Source organism: Lytechinus variegatus, chromosome 3, assembly GCF_018143015.1.
Source record: "Lytechinus variegatus isolate NC3 chromosome 3, Lvar_3.0, whole genome shotgun sequence".
Lineage (NCBI taxonomy): Eukaryota > Metazoa > Echinodermata > Echinoidea > Temnopleuroida > Toxopneustidae > Lytechinus > Lytechinus variegatus.
This window is the reverse complement of record NC_054742.1, coordinates 73635830-73652786: the sequence shown is the minus strand read 5'-3', so window position 1 is coordinate 73652786 and position 16957 is coordinate 73635830. Positions and strand designations below refer to the sequence as shown.

General features: G+C 35.0%; 1 long non-coding RNA gene across 2 annotated transcripts; it reads right to left on the bottom strand.

Annotated features, from left to right (window-relative positions):
- Positions 1–8202: 8202 nt before the first annotated feature.
- Positions 8203–16189, bottom strand: LOC121411900. 2 transcript variants are annotated; one of them, XR_005969552.1, is made up of 2 exons: positions 15329–16189; positions 8203–9767 (listed from the first exon to the last, which is right to left on the bottom strand). It is a non-coding gene; the product is annotated as an uncharacterized LOC121411900 (long non-coding RNA). The 2 variants fall into 2 exon arrangements; XR_005969553.1 differs by lacking the exon at positions 15329–16189 and adding an exon at positions 11575–11773.
- Between the last annotated feature and the right edge of the window lie 768 nt (positions 16190–16957).

Genomic DNA, 16957 nt, shown 5'->3' with positions numbered 1-16957 from the left:
TATGTGTCCTCAAAAAATCCCTCAATTTGGTTGGCTCTGTGCTATCCAATTCTGCTTAAGGAGGAATTTTGGTGTAGATTTTTCATGGCAATGAAAACAAATGTATTTTATAGTTAAACTGACTTCCTAATGAAGGGTCTGAGAAAAGATACTAATGTCAAGTGTTGATTATTTTCATTATGTATATACATTCCTCAAACTTAATTGTGGCTGAAAAATGACAGTTCCCGGCTTTATGATATGTAAGAGTCCATAATGGTCACACCAAGAAAATATGTATTCCCTCTGTCTTCTGATAAGTTGTGTTTGACATTTCAAATATACAAAGTCTGAAGAAAATTTATTTCAAAATGATAATTTTGAGAAAGTCATGGGACTTTCTTTAGACTCTCTTCAAAAAACTATATTCATAGATAGCATATTGGACTACAGTTATGTAAAGCAATGTATATGCATTTTTGCAAGTGAATTGAACTTGATTTCAATAGAATTTACTCTTCAATTTATATTTATTTTATCAAGCAGTTCTTTAGCTCAAAAGAATATAGATTTGCAGGTAAGATAAAATAGTCATTTTAAAAGTCCAAAATATTCAGAAGTAATTTGCATAATCTTAAAGCTATATTTATATACATATATTATGTACATTATCAAATATCCTACTTGCCAAATGAAATAATATCTTTAATATTTTTCAAATATGTAAATCTTAATCTGTCAAAATGTGCTTTGTTGTGTTTTTTTTTTTTTGCTGTCCGCTTCATGAATTTGACAATTGTTTTGACGTCGCTGCATATTTAATCGAGATGTTCATGTATGAGTTTACATGTTTTTCATAGTTGGTTGTGTCTCTAGCAGAAAGATATTTTGTGTATATCTTTATATATTTTTTACTTCACTCATGTTGATGAAATAAAAGCTTTACAAAATGATAATAATGATGTCAGAAAAAAGTGTTCTTTGTAAAATTGTTCTGGTTGATAGGAGGGGACTTACATATTGTAGGTTTGGTGAAAATGTAGTTGAATTAGTTGAAATTCCATAAGTGTATTTGAATGATGATAACATGGAGTTGTTATGATGATGATGATCATCTACTCCTGCAACCTTTGCTGCGGTCTTAATATTCCAGTGGTCATAAGGTTAGAATTGGGATCGTACTAGAGCTTTGGGTTCAGTATAATATAAAGATAAGGATTACGGTTTATGAAAGTTTATGAGGTAAGGTTTTGGGATTGGCTTAACGTGCAGATTTTCCAATGGAGCAATTGTTGCTGGAGCAAATGTCATGGCACCAGTGATGATGATGATGATAAGTGAAAGAAGAGCAGTGAAAAAATTGGGCGACTGGGATCTGTACCTAACAAAACAAAACAGTGTGTGTGTGTGTGGGGGGGGGGGGGTCTTCAATAGTGTAAGCTCTCGTCTCCCATTCAGACATCTGTTTATTCCTTAAACATAAATCCTAGCATTTTGCTCACATTTAAGCGAAATGGCTTCTATCCTAAGCCCCCCCCCCAAAAAAAAAAAAAATCATTTTGCCAAGAGATTTTTTATTTGCCGACTTTTGCTCGGATATTGCTATTATAAGCATTTTCTTGCTTGAACTGTTTTATGCAGCATTATAGAGCCTGTTTCATGAAACCTTTGCTGAAACCATCAGTTATCGGACAACAGATAAAATTATAAACTTGTATTTTTTTGTATGAAGTAGTTGAGGCTTGAGATCGATTGCATGTCTAAAAAGTTGGAATGGTTCTTCCATGAAATGGCTTGCTTCATCACGCTCCACGGAGAGAGTTCATGAACTTGAGAAGTGAGTGGGATGATTCTAGGACTATCTTCTGCATGTCAGCTTATCAATTTACTTGATTGAATTTCCAGATTTCTCATTAAAATATCATGACAGATGATCTTTCACATAATGGGAAAAACATCCCAGCATTCTATCATCCCCAAGGCCTTGTCCGGGTTGCAATTTGTAAAAAAAACAACAACATCGTCTTGTTTTATAAAAACCGTTTTTCACACTCCACCCATGAAAACCTTCATTTTGGATCTCCTCTTGGAACTTCATCTTGTGCCAATTTCTCTTCCTCCTTCCTCCACCTCTAGCAGCTGCACTGCGCTCTTCTTTCCCTCTTTCTCATCGTCCCTCTATCACAGCCCCCATTCCCCTATTTTTTTCGCCGATAGAGCTCTGCAAATTTGTCCGAGGCATGATGGGTCAGATGATGGTGATGGTGATGATGATGATGGTCATGCCCCACCCAGTCCCACCACCAAGAACAAAATGAAAAAAAAATGAAGAAAAAAAAACGAGAGAAATAAGCTTATAATATTGTTTTCTGAACTAATTGTCAAATTTCATATACTAGTATCAAGAAGTCCATATTTTGCCCGCTCGCTTCACTCGCCTGTGACTTTTTTCAATAGAAATGTTGCTCTTCAAACCATGTTTGGCCACCTCAAAATTTTCAAAATATGGTGACATGCCTCATTTTTATCATTTTTATTGAACTACTTCATTCTCCACGAGTCAATAGTGTGGGTTTTTTCTGACAATTTGTCCTAAAAAATCATCGCGTGTTGAAATTTGAATGATGAAATAGGCCTACGTAAGTTGAATCGAGTTTGATCACAAATTGATGGACAAAGCAGATTTGATACGTGTCTATGGGGCTGCACAGCGGCGGAAAGGGCGTGATTAACAGATGCATCGCTGGCCAGCTGCAATGATGCGGCGCTGATGATGGTTCGAATGCAAGGAGTTCTGCCATTATTCATCATATTTATAACATGACATCTCAAGGTCAATGCTTTGTCAAGATGGATTATAATTCTGGAAATAAACATGCTTTTTAAATGAAAAATAGCTAGTGTACACTCTTCACAGTAGTGTATCGAGCCAACAAAATTGGAGGGGGCAGGCATGGCATTGGGGCCAAAACTTTTAAAAAGCTGAAAGAGAAGCGAGCGAGCCATTTTTGTTTACCTTAAATCGAAACAAAAGTCTAATATTGAAGCAATGAATAACAATTAATATTTTCTTAAGTTGTTAATGATAGATCAATACACAAATAAATGGATGGATAAAAAAAAAATGAATAAATCCATAAAATAAACAAACAATAACAATAACATGAAAATGAATAATTAAAAATTGAATAAGTAGCCAACAAAAAAAAAACCTGAATAATCAAATATAAAGAACATTGAATAAATGAATAACATGAATTATAGATAAATAAATGAAACCAATAAATGAATTCATATAATCGTGACATTGTGAATAAATGTACTAAGATTTTTTATAGGGGGGGGGGGCGCCATTGCTGGGACCCAAATTTTTCAATGTGTACAAAACCTTAATAAATACATTGTGCTTGTGTTTTGGTACATGGTCAGCCCCCCCCCCCCCACAACTTTCGAAACTAGTCCGCGGCGGCCCCAGAAGCTAAATGGAGAAGTTTATACAAAGATTTTTTTATGTTAAACGATAAAGCAATTTATTGTTTTATAAGTAGATTGATCACTGAAAAGAAGTAAAAAAGAAAACCATTTGATATCAAATTAATGATTCACCTTTTTATCGCATCGAAACTTGCAGTTACAAATGTTTACGTCATTTAGAAAAATGCGGCCATCCCCGAGGACCCCCGTTTAACGAAGTTAACTGTCATTTTCAAAGGCGGTCGGTTTAAAGAATTGTGATCGGGTGAAATTGTTTGAGGGTGAGTTATATCCTGAGGGAACTATATTTGACCTTGGATAAGGACAATCCTAATTTCCTACTATTCTCATTTTTTTTTCTTTCATGGAGGATTTCTGACAATGGACTTCGATGAGTCAGTCGGAGAATGGGGGTAGCTCGAGTATTCTATGGGTACGGGGGTTAGGGTGTGTCCCTGGGGGGTGGGGGCGGGGGAAGTGCGGAACTAGGGTAGCTGTTCAGGGGTGGAAGAGGCCAGTGGAAGAGGGAAGGGGGCGCTTATTAAACTTTAATCATGACAGACGAAGAAAGAAAAAATGTACACCTTTGAAATTACAAGAAAACAGAAAAACTATTTGAAAGATATTTCATCTTTTACCCCATAAATGCCCAAATATCTCCTCTCCTAATTTCCAGGCTCTATTTTCGTTAAAAGCTATAACGACCAGTTTAGGGCCTATATCTTTTATTGAAGATCGTTTAGAATTTATCATTTTAAAAGTGCCTAATCATTCCCAAGGGGGAAAACAGAATGATAGAATCATTTTTTTACCCCTAAAGGGGGAAATCAGCCTGAGCCGTTCCAAAGGTTATCTCCCTTGTTACCCTTGATCGAAATGAGTGTCAATTTATTGTTGTGGCTTGATGAATGCTTTGATAACGACTATCAAAATATAAAGTACATGCGTCATAGAATTGAAAACGTACGCAAAGGTCTTAACGCAGCGCAGGGGCAGGGCCCCTTCGCAGAACGCAATCCCACAACACCCTGATGTGTTAAAATTACACCAATTAACATAATTACACCAATTGCACCAATAATTACACCAAATTACACCAATTACAATATAACACCAAACACTGTGAAAGTAATAACCAAAGGTACTTTAATAAATATCACCCATTTGAGGATGAAGATAACACTTCACTTTAAATTCAACACCCGTGTAAGAGAATTGGTGTGGTACTCTATGTGCATCGGTTACGACTGTAGTCCACATCGTGCTTATGATCGTTTTTCATTCTGATTGGTTGAAAGTTTCTGAGTTCGTTGAACTCCGGTGGAACTCGGCAGCGCATCCTTTCGCCGCATTACAACTAAATTACAGAGATTACTCTGTCGTAAATACTTTCTGATCTTTTTATTAAGCCTGTTACGATCATAACCACACGATCTGAGTTTTGATTTAGTAAAGAAAAATATTATTTTGCCATCAATTGCCCTAAAATCTTCTTTATTTGCTCTCCAAGCTATCAAAAAGAAATGTCTCTCGTAAAGGAATTTTCCGACGGTCTTTCTCTTCACCTTTCGAGGGGGGTTCATACCTTTTGAACACACGACAAAAATTCCGATTTGTAATTAGGGCCAGAATACTCCAAAAAGCATTTTTTTTGCCACTTCATCTCTAATTTTCCCCAAACCGCTCGCTCGCAGAATAGATAAATGTACATTTCATATTTAGTAATCAGAACCCCCTTCAAAAGCATTTTGGTCGACTTATTTTCCCGTGAAACATATATAACTATTTGAGGTAGAAATGTAATCCGATTGTGATAGTATATGTTTCGCCCAATGTCCCTTTTCACGTAAAAGTGACCTTTTTTCTTCACTTTGCCCCAAAACGAAAATACGTTTCGCCACCAGTTAACCATTGCTATAATTTCATGAAATTTGAACACTACATGTATGCATTCGGTCATTTTATAGTGGTGATTTTGGAGGTTATTTTTCCCCCTTTGTTTTAAGATAGTGTCCTTTCGAAAGATAGAGTGCCCCCTTTTCCCTGCCCCCCCCCCCCAACTTCTGACTTCTCTCCGCCGCCCCTTGATTTAAGGGATGTGTGTCGGGGGGGGGGGGGGCGTACTGATGATTTTCCTGAAAACATACAGGTATGGCCCTCACCTGCCTCTATAACTCCAAATATAAGGTAGATTGACATGGAAATTCATGTTAGTTGCATTTTCGTTGAAATTTTGTTTTAAAATTGAGAATCAAAATAAACGACTGGGAGTGCCGTGAATTTATGACCTATCTAAAAATACTCAAATTTTGTCATAAGATATAAAAATACACGATGAGGTATGTGAAGGAAGAGCATTATCATCCTTGTAAATATATATGTTCAGCTCTGATAAGGGTGATATAAAATATTCATATCAATAATAATTAAGTTTAACTATGTTAACCGTGGTTAGCTAAACGTTTCCCCAACCATTTATCATTTCACATTATTTTAACGCGAAGGAATTTGTGAAGGAATCGGATATTCCTTTTTTCAAACATTCATTAGAAGGGTTAATAATGTTCATGTTTCTTTGATATAATATGCTATACACAGATTTACCTATTCAACCATAATCCATTATTCTTATCAAGTTTACGAGTTCATTATTCTGAATATTTAGTTTCATGATGTCCATGAAAAATAATATGTAGGTAAAGTAATGAAACAATTAAAATTATATCCCCAATGTCATGATATATTCATACAGCGGTAATATTAAGAAGCATAAAATCGGAATAGGCCTACTCTTCGAAAGCAGCCTATATCACTCTTGGCGCATTCCATGATATCCAGTAAAGTTTGAAGTGTTTAATAAGGGGATTACAAGCCATCCATGAAATACCCCTATTCAGGAGCGTAATGAGACAAATATTATGATGGGACCAGACATGGCGTATGGGAAAAAAATTCTACAAAGCTGCGAGCGAGAAAAAAATGTAGACCGTTTTAATACCCCCCCCGAAATTTGTGATAGAGTTTGCCTTAACATTTGGAAAAAAATACATTTCACCCGTTTCCCCTTTTCCTTATCCCCCTTTTTTTTTGGGGGGGGGGGGTGAAACTTCAGTGGGGCCAGTCCCCTATATGATCGCCAGCGCTCATGTTACTTGTAAGTTGCATAAAAAAATTGTTGCCAGGGCTTTTTATGTGCGTCAATGACTTTGTTTGCCAGAGGAAAATTTTAATGCAACGGGCCCCAGGTGTACCAAAAGATTTATCTGTTTGAAAATAACTTTTAATATTAGAGGTTTTATATAGGACATGGGCTTCTGCTGTCAACTAGTCTGCTGTGGATATCAATGCTTCCTGAAGACAAAACTGGACATCTACTTTTGATAAGCTCTGCAATTATTTTTAGTCTCCCTTTCCTGTCAAAATAGAGATCTTATCCCAATCATGTGATTCTTCTTTCGTTCGTGATTTTATCAGCTATTAAAAAGTGCATATAATTATTCATATTTCTAGGCATAACTACCTTCTCTGTACACTTATATATATATACTTCCCTTGGCATCGTTTGTGTTTACAAATTGTGAAAAAAGAAAATTTCTGCAAGAAGTAACTCATACATAAGAACTTGGAATGATTTTTGGCATGACATGAATGAGAATGAAATGTATTTTTGGTGCTGAAAAATATATGTGGCTTTTTAAAAATAAAAAGTGAACCCCCCCACACAATCACCTTTCGGATTAAAATACAAGTAATTATGTAGTACGATAAAAAGTTTATATATTTTGAACATAATGTAATGTCTTCATAACATGCCCCAACATCCTACAACAAAAACTACAGAGACGTTGAGTTTTTATTTATGGTACCTTTTAATTAATTTATATAATCACTTTCTACATTCTCTGTGAAACACTTCTATATCTTCATTAGAGAAACATGAAAAAGAATCAATATAACATCTATGATATGTAACATTTCAAAACATCAACTGCATGTCTGGAAATCTATAAGTGACAACATACAGGCTATGGATCTGATAGAATCAATACATCTCACAAAGTTTATGGACGATTCAATAAAATTCAAATAATCAATAAGAAACAAACAAAATGCTGTCATATAACACAAATTTATTAGATTGTAAAGAAAGATAATTATCTACCACAAAACATTGATGTGGAAACCCCCAATATTATCAGTTAACATTAATCAGTTCTATTCCAACACAACAATGTTGCCATAGTAATGTATATATTATAAAACAAAATGTTCATGTCAAGTGAATGAAATTTGTTAACAAATTCTAAATTCAATTCAAACCTATATGAGATACAAAACAACAACATTAAAATATGTTGTCAACATATTAGGTACTATTTGGTACTTCTCTCCGTAAGAAAAATAGCTTGGCAACCGTTAGCTTGTGATTCATGATCATGATTTGATATTGATATATAAAAAAAGTTTTTCCGAGCAATATTTGTTACATGATCATACTTTTATTCGCCATGATTATCTTTGAAGGCTGAATTCAGAATGCTTTTAAATTGTTCACACACACATACACAAAAAATGATATATTAGAGAAAATAGCACATTTTTTGAAGGAAATAAATCTGTAGCAAAATTACCTGCTCAATGAAAAGATATTGCATTCTTACATGCCAAATGACAAACTGTCATATTTGCTTTGTTAAACAGAAAATGCTTTATTCATATCCAATCATTCTATCTCTCTTTCTTTTTAAGAAGAACAGATGATTATCAACAGCAAAGTTCTGCAAAAAGCATCGGGTGGTGAGGGGCGCCACTTTCAATTTAATAAAGATAAAGTTTTACAAAAAGCATAGTACAAGACAACAAAACATTATGATATAACAGAGTCAATATTGCCTAAAGCCCTAAATAAAAGAAAAAAATGTATAGATTTATTTATGTAGCAGCTACACTGCATAGAACAATTGAATAGCATGTTATACATAGAAATTATATATATTATACTTTTAATATCTTTTTATAAAGGCTGATCATACAAAAAATGAAAGACATGAATAATCTATCTAAATATACAGGAAAGAGGGAACACACTCTCCACCCATAACAATCTTTAATTTTACATCAAGCAATGATATCACAAAGACTTCCAAAACATATCAATTAATTATCTATTTTCTCATATCCATGAAACAGCTATTTGTTTCAATACTAACAATGAAATTAATTAATGCTTGTATTTGTATGATTCAAACACATTCTAGTATAACATGTATCAGAAAATATGATCTTCTAAATTTTAGCATACAGTAGCTACAATGGTCAATTTTTTGTTGTTAATAATAAAAATATTTGATGCACTATACAATGTGCAAAATAAAAATGCTATCGTTGCATATTAATATTCACCATGGAGAAATTAGTTTCCACAATATGATCTACAAATACTACATTCTAAATCTCATTTTCATTATAAGTAGCAAACCAAAGAAAATATTAAAAAGTACATAACATCACTGTCTTGCAATAAGTACATGTTACAACTAATGTCACAAAGAGGGGCATCATGCAAATGTAATACTCTTGGCTTATGTCAAAATGAATTTTGATAATTGGCAGCATAATCTAAAATCCTCCAATTTGGAGCTCATGGTAGTAAATGGTGATAAAAACACAAAACAAATCAGAACAAATAGAACTAAAATTATCAAACACTACTCTTTTTGATTAGTCTTATCTATAAATTCAAATGAAATTTAGATATCAGGCAGATCAAACACTTGAACAACGCTGATGTCTGGTCTTATGTCTGAACGGAAATTTATGATTTTAATATCAACAAATATTTTATACCATGCTTTGCCTTTTCATGAAAAAAAGTCAACAGTCGAGTCACCAAGATCAAGGGTGTAAATTATCATAAATAAAATAAAATAAATAAAATGAAATGCTACAGAGTGTTAGACAAAAGCTGAAATTAAACTGAAAATCAAAATCCCAAATAACTTAAATCAGCTAAAAAAGTTGAAGTTGAGAGTTAACAAGATCAGGGGAGTGAAAGAGCTGAAAAATGCTGTAAGAGAGTTTGAATTAATCTGGAGTTAAGCTGAAAATCAAAACAATAAATAGCAGAAATCGGCTAAACGTTGAACTCTCACACCCCACAAGACGGACAAAATTAGTGTTCAAATTGTCTGATCTTATTGTTTCCATTCAAGCAGGTAGACGTTTCCAAGTTGATCTCCACACAGAATTGTATTGCTGGTCTGAGACATGGTGGTCAGACTGGTCACAGGGGATGGACAGAAGAACTGACCCACCTAAATGATAAAAGAAAGGGAACAAGAGAGAGAGAGAAGAGGATGGGTTAATAGAGATGAACATATTGAGAGATTTCAAAGACAGGCTACGAATATCCAAAGTACTTTTGGAAGTGCAGAGAACGTTACATGACAATTAAAAAAATGCACTTTACAAGAACTGAATATTGCTGCTGTTATTATTATCATTTTCATCATCATCATCACCATCATCATCAATTGCAAGGTTTTTTCTAACACCATATTACACACATCACACAATTACAATATGAGGTGGTTTCAGACTGCCTCGGAGTTCGTCAGTTCCAGGTATTTTGGCAGTGTGAAAGCAAATTAAACCTAATCTCCCCGAAAGAAAATACCCACTAAATAGTAGGTACTTGTCAAAATTACGAGAACTTTCGTGGGATCTTTCCAAGGTTGCAGATATTTTGGCGGTGTGAAAGCAAAATTTAGCCCAGCGTGTAGTTTGGTGCGGTGCCGTGAGTGGCTGCTGAGTTCGCGATTTTGAATCTCGCGCCTTGCTAACCAGACCATACTGCGCAGGCTCGTAACTTCAGGAACTTATCCTGAAGGGTACGTTTCTGGGCAGTGTGAATGTGGCATAAATTCTTGTGATCGAGGCAGTTTGAACCCACCTACTGAGGAAAATAATGTACAATCAATGAAAGAAATGCATACATAGATATTGTATCATATCAAGTGTAATATAAACAAAATGTATGTAGGATAAATTTTGGATGCTGGGCAAGTTGAAGGACTAATCTGCTTGATATATTGAATTTGCAACATATGTAGCGTGACATTACCATCATGACAATGAAATATAATTCCTGCAGTTATCATGGCAACATCACACTCGAAACAAAACTTGGCTGGAGCCACAGCAGAGTTAGTAAAATGGCCGTGATGTTGAATTCATCTATCAGTAACCAAAAGCCGGGATCGAACAGACGCAAAGGTGGTGTTAATCCGCATATTGAGGTATTTCCTTACCCCCTATGAGATCCGATAACAACAAGTCTCTGGGAGCAAGATCAACCCCAAGCCCTATTCAGGAAACTAGAAATATCAGGCATGGGATTTAATGACATGAACCACCAGGGGTAAGGTTTGGTTTGCATGCCCATGCTCCGATATCTGGCACATACAAGAGAGAATGTTGTTCAAGAAAATAGACATTTCTTTGAATTGAACCCTTGAAATATGGGTCATGATACAATCGTGTGAGTTAGACGCTTGAGATGCAATCTGGGTTTCGATCCCTGGCATGGCAGCTATATCCTTGGGCAAGGCATATGATTACTTGTCTTGAAATATTTGTAACACTCTATGGAAACTGTGTGGAATCAATCAATTCACTGAACAATGATCGAGTTAGAGAATAAATGTTCTTGAAGATTGTATATGATGCATAGATCTGTCAAACATAATATGCCCTACTTGAATACTTAGTATTGACAAATGTCACATAGCAACAATTGCCTTAATAGAGAAAGCTTTCAAAAATCTCGACAAACTTTCCAGGGTAACTCTGCAACCATGGCAACTAATGGAAATTACCATGGTAACAGTTTCCAACAGCCAATAAGAACCAAGGATTCCTTGGAAGTTACCATTTGATGGCAAAGTTACCACAACAGCTACTTTTACACAAAGGTCCAAGGAAAGATAAGAAATAAGTCCAAAGAAATATAAGACATGGAATGACAGACTCCTTTGTCTGGCGCATACAAGTTTGAATGTTGTTCAACAAAACGGTCATTTCATTGAACCCTTGAATTACAGGTCATCCAAGCGCACTCACTACACAAAAGAGATGCCATCTTGGTATCAGTCCCTGATACAGCAGCTATATCCTCAGGCAAGGCATTCAGTTACATATTATATGATAAGAAGGGTTGTTAGTGTAACTCCCTACGGAGAGAGACAGGTGTAATGAGATCCAGATTGTAATCAGACTTTAAACAATACAAGATCTGGGGACTGTTTCATAAAGACTTACGACCATTGGAACTTTGCAAACAGTGGCAGACCATGATCCAGAGGAGACAATGATTGGAGGGGCACTGTATTGTTTGTGAACAATGCTGTGCCTCTCCAATTCTTTGTCTCCTTCGGGGCACGGTCCACCACTGATTGCAATTATTGTAACTTCCATGGAAACCTTGATAGTGATTGGCTGCTGAGCCCTGGGTCCTGTTTCATTAATAACTTACAACCATTGTAACTTCACAATTATAAATAAAAAAATAATAAAGGATTTGTAAAGTACACGACACGTATCCACCTTGCTAGGTGCTCAATGCGCTCCTATAATACCCCGGCTAAGCTGGACTACCAATTCTGGTGCGGAAAGCTTTTTGAGGAATCACTTCCTGCCGGTACCCATTTACCTCACCTGGGTTGAGTGCAGCACAGTGTGGATTTCTTGCTGAAGGAAAACACGCCATGGCTTGGAATCGAACCACGCCCTTCATAATGAAAGACGAGGCGGGGGGGGGGGGGGGCAAAATCGCGTCGCTAAAGAAAATTAACAAGCAAAAAAAATAAGGTCTTCAACTTCTCGACCCCCTTTCGGCCCCTCCCCCATTGTTGTAACTTTGTTACATTGAGATGTTGACGGTGATTGACTGCTAAGCCCTGGTACCATGAGAGTTGCCATTATGGTAAAGTTACCACAGTCAAAACTCTTTATAAAAAAAATCAGCCTGGCCGGGGGTGGGGAGGGGGGTATCATCCAAATTTTTCACCCGAAAAGTTATCAGATCTGACATCTTTCCATGATTTTTATTGGCTGAGAAGCACAGTTCCTATGTTAACGCCAGATGAAAAAAAAAATTTTATCGGATAAATCACCTGACATGTTCTTTTCGGAAATGTTCCCCTGGATGACTAGGTCTGCCTCACAATAGCAACATTTTTCTAACATCTTTCAAAACAATGGAAAAAATATAATTCACTGAAATTTTTATTTTGAAAAAGGTTACTCCATGCTGAACATTACAAAAAAGTACTATATGGACTAAAAATAATTTAATGAAAAGAGTTAAATTTGCCATGCAAAATGTTGAATATTTCATCAAAATTATGAACAAAATCATTCAGAGTTGCATCAACCTCAAATACAGAGTGGGGACAATCGCAGGGGATTAAATCCTATGACTAAAAGCATTCAACTGATAGAATGATACTACTATTTAAAGACAATATTGATATTGGTAATCTGACCTACACAAAACAACAATCTCATAATACACAAAAAACAGCTTAGAGGATAAGAGATTAAGCTTCTTCGTTTGATAGAACTGATATATCTAGTTTCAAACAAGGGTGAGTGACCGTATAAATATTTGAGATCTTTGTTTGTGGTAAAGACTGTAGAGGCTACATAACAATCATATATGCTTTTCACACTGCACATATTTTCCACCAATTTCCCAGGGTTCAGCTTAGCCCACTTTGATTTCATACTATGTTTCAGCAAAGTAGGCTAGCACGGTAAATAGTACGGTACTATCTGGCTCTGTAAAAAAGCAGGGTTAGCCAGCATATTGTGGTGCTAGCACAAAAATTGCAGTGCTAAGAGATGCAGTGTGAAACGAAACCAGGCCAAGGAAAAGTGGGGCTAAGCATTAGCCATTCACAAAAGTCAAAATTACACATTAATCATCAATATTCATGAGCTGTGCAATAGTCAGGGGTTAAGGCGTTAACTCCGGCTAAGCAAATACTATGGGGTTAAGAAAGACAGTGTGAAACAAAACAAAAGATAGTATGGATGGGGTTAAGGAAATGCAGTGTGAAAAGCATATCTTGTCAACAACAAGCTTTTATTTTTTCCCTAATTTTCAAATAGATCTACTTTTCTTTATAATTAAGTAGATTGAAGTATTGCCTACTTGTCTATAAGCACAGTTGCTATACATTATCTCATTCACATTCACCACTATAAATTAATAAATAAATGAACGAACGAAGGAAGAACGACCAAAGGAACAAATGAACAAACAAAATAAATGAATGAATAGATAAATAAATAAATAATTGCATTGCATTCACAAACTTTCAGCTACAGATTAAATTTTGCACTTGTTTACAACTATCTTAATTTAACACAAGCTATCAGAAAAGATTAATCATCACGGTAACTTCATATGCCACTTACTTTAATATGTTGTTGGAAATATTTGATTCTTGATATTGAACTGATTTAACAGTATGGGTCTTATCAACTTAAACCCATTTTTTTTATATCATCACTTTATTTGCAAATCTGCACAATATATCACCAGGACACTTGCCTTTAACAAGAAAAGGCAGGGCAATAAAATTTAATACAGAAAAAAGACAAATCTTAGTATATAATACAATAATCAACATATTACTAGAACTACCAGCAGGCGCCTTTGAGGGACCGCAACAGGCACTGGGCAAGCTGAAACCGGTCAAATTTTTAAAGCAACTTGTGTGGATTTTTCTCCTACCTTTCAAACAATTTTTTTTATTTAGGTTTAAAATTAAATGAAAAATATTACCCTTTTTTATAAAGGAAGGGATTGCAGTTTGGTCATTGGAAGGGAAAAGCTACTTAGTATTTCCTCTCCGGCTGGGGGTTGGTCTAGACTTAATAAATCGGAAAATATTTGACCAAATACTGAATAATTGTGGAAATAATAAATTAATGGCAAATAGGCTTTCATTTGATGATTATTTCTCTCCAACAGAGAGTAGGATAAAACTAATTTGATCGTTCTCTTTTTAGCCTGAAAATTCTAAATATAGCTTTCTATTCTTCGGGCCTGTGAGTGACCGCATTGAAAAAATTGATTTCGTACTTTGTAGAGTGGAATTTAGAGAAAAAAAACACTCTAAAATATAGAAGACATTATTCTGATCACTCCGAGGCCTGTTTTTTTTTTTAAATAAATGATGGACAGAATGAATGAAAAAGTATAGCACTTGACCAAATGAATTTAATAATTCATAAAAAACTCAATTCACTTCTGTTTTTTTTTTCCAGGAATCAATCATCAATGTTAGTTATGCAAGGTGAAGGTGAATATCTGCTTTTTGGACATGCCATTTTATATTTCACTATATGACCTTATCATTTCCTCTTAAAGATGTTTCTTTAGGTATATCCAATTTACAATGAATATTTACTTCATTCCGTTATTGCTATTCTTGATGTATCATTTTTTCCAAATAGGCCTACACTGTAAAAACTGTGGTGTTAAAACTGACACCAATTGGTGTTAATAGAGGACCACACCCTGAGGTGTTAAAATTACACCCTAGAGATTGAACATATCACCAAAGAGTGTAAATGTAACAACCAAAGGTGTTGTAATAATACCTATAGGTGTAAAAGAAACACCACCAATTTAACACCGGTGTAAAATAACTGGTGTGGTCCTCTATGTACACCGTTTAACACCAGTTTTTGCTGTGTATATATTGCAATTATGATGGAAACAAAAAATAAACCCCACTCCACAGAAAATTTGAAACAGATATTTAAATCAATATTACCCTATTCACAGAAAATAAATGCTTACATTCTCCAGAGCTCTAAATGCATACTGCATATCTTCTAAACAGGTAAGCACCAACATCACAGCTCAAATCCAAAATATATTTGTACGGAGGCCAGGTATTTTATCTCATTTAATGCTATATCCTGATAAAAACCCTGGCCTACTTATGGAGTATGTCTCCCAGCTTGTTGCCTCTGATCTGTCAATGTACATGCAATCGTTTCCTCATCATCACTTCAAAATATTAGTCAATATCCAGTGTGAATTATTGGATTGTTGACCTTTTCCACTTCAAGCTTTCATGTGGAAAATGCTGAGAGCAAGGACTGCATTTATCCATGAGCATGAAAGTTTGATTACATTTTAGATTATTACTAAAGAGTTCAATTACAAATCCATTCGCTTCAGAAGCAGAAACAGAATCAAAGAAAATTCACAAAAGTAGTACAGAGCTGTATGATAAATATTCAGTTTCAAGCATTCGTTTCCTCAGTTCTTTGTGTCATTTTAGAATCTATCAATTACTAATTACACAAGAACCGAAGATGAATATGACTTCTTTCATTAAAAAAAAATTCCTTGCAATACAGCTGATAGTATGTTCTTGGAAAAATCCCTGAGAAAGTCTAATAATATTAAAGTCATCATTTTGCATCTGGACATTTGTTTTTGGTCATATCACTATTACAGCGCTTTCACACTGGCAAAATACCTGATCAGAAAATACCTGTTTTTTTTATTGTGTAGGTGTTAATATTAATAGGCCTACATGTATATGCCATAAATAGATCTAAATGGTTGTTCTTTATTTGGACAATTCTGTTTCTGCTATTTTTGGATTCAGGACCTCTAGTAGGATGATGACGATGCATTGCACTATGTCATACATCCAAACCCATTGTTCTAACACCTGATGTTTTTATTGTAGTATATAAGAAAATACTGATATCTATGATACATGTATGTCATTTGTGGACTGGCCAACTGATCTGCACGCTATCACCATCGCTTTCCTAACCCAGGGGCCCCCTGTTAAGAACAACTTGCTACAACAACAAATTTGCCGAAAACACTTTAAAAGCTACTGAAATCTTCCAACTTGATTGGCTGAAAGTAATATAAGTTAGTTATAAAAATTGTGCATTTGTAATTATAACAAGCCTTTAACTATTAAACAATGTCATGATAATCTCTTGCATGGACCTTGGGTGATTCAGGACTATTTTAATCAGTTTTGTGTCATTTATTTTAAATTAGCTTTCACAAAAATTTCACAACTGAACCTATCCTTTGAAAACAAAATAGACATCAACAAACTCAACCATTTTGGGGATGAAAAAAGGTTAAAAGCATGATTTGTATTCTCCTCCAAATATCAATTTTTATATTTGAACAAAAAAAAATATAATGGTAGTAGTAAGCAGTTAACACCTATGAAATGAATGCAGCAATGAGTTTATTTTCATTTTGTCGATGACTGTACAATTTCTCAACGAGCCTATCAACTGGCAATCAGTCAATCAAGCCTCTATATCGGCACTTCTGAGAGGACTTCATTTCTGAAATTGGCATTAACTAGATGTCGGCTGTTTCGTTTTCACTTCTGTCCGCTCAATTAGAGCGAGAATGAAGAAGCAATTAGTACATATT